This window comes from Coffea arabica, chromosome 1e (genome assembly GCF_036785885.1).
Source record: "Coffea arabica cultivar ET-39 chromosome 1e, Coffea Arabica ET-39 HiFi, whole genome shotgun sequence".
Lineage (NCBI taxonomy): Eukaryota > Viridiplantae > Streptophyta > Magnoliopsida > Gentianales > Rubiaceae > Coffea > Coffea arabica.
Genome location: NC_092311.1, coordinates 42,046,374 through 42,047,392, shown reverse-complemented (window position 1 = coordinate 42,047,392; position 1,019 = coordinate 42,046,374). Strand labels below are relative to the sequence as shown.

At 45.6% G+C, this 1,019-nt stretch overlaps 1 non-coding gene across 1 annotated transcript; it reads left to right on the top strand.

Annotated features, from left to right (window-relative positions):
* Positions 1-350: 350 nt before the first annotated feature.
* Positions 351-457, top strand: LOC113719348 (small nucleolar RNA R71). The gene has a single exon (XR_003454859.1). It is a non-coding gene; the product is annotated as a small nucleolar RNA R71 (small nucleolar RNA).
* Positions 458-1,019: the final 562 nt, after the last annotated feature.

Genomic DNA, 1,019 nt, shown 5'->3' with positions numbered 1-1,019 from the left:
CTGCACTTTTTTCCTGAATCGCTGGACACATGTCTGTAGAATGACCCATACCAGTGCAAAACCCGCACACCTTGGCCTGAGATGCGCTTCCTACAACCAGTTGCCTAACAAACGAGGTCAACTCAGTTAGCCGCTGCTGGATAGAGGATGTCTCTACCTCATTCACCTCGCGTATTGGGACATCCTCACTCGTACCGAATTGTTGTGAATTCTCTGCCATCCCCTCTATTAACTCCCGTGCTTCCCGAGGGGTTTTGTTCACCAGTGCCCCTCCACTTGCAGCATCAATTATGCTCCTGTCTCTGAAAATGAGCCCCTCATAAAAATACTGTATAAGCAACTGCTCACTTATTTGGTGCTGGGGGCACTTGCTGCACAACTTCTTGAAGCGCTCCCAATACTCATAGAGTGACTCCCCTGGGTGCTGCTTGATCCCGCAAATTTCTTTCCTTAGACTTGCAGCCCTGGACGCAGGAAAATATTTATCTAAAAATTTTTTCTTCAATTGATCCCACGTGGTTATGCTACCTGGTGGCAGGTAGTACAGCCAGTTCTTTGCAGAATCCTTCAAGGAAAAGGGAAATACCCTCATTTTTATTTGCTCTTCTGTGATTCCCGGGGGTTTCATACTATTGCACACGACATCAAACTCCTGCAAATGCTTATACGGCTCTTCACCTGGTAAACCATGAAAAGATGGTAGAAGATGAATCAGTCCAGATTTTAGTTCAAATGGAGTGTTATCATTTAGGGTGGGGAAGGTAATGCATAAATGCTGTTGATTTAAATCAGGAGCAGCCAACTCCCTCAATGTTCGTGCATTAGCCATGATTCCTTCCTCTTGGTCAGAGTCACTCGAAGTATCTCCAAACGAATCTGTTGGTTCAACTTCTGACTCAGGTTTCTCAGATGTAGCACTGGAGTGCTCCTCTCGGAGCTGTCTGGTCTCTTTTCTTGTCCTACACGTAGTCTTCTCTACCTGTGGGTCGAAAATTAATTCACATGTACGAGAAAAACGA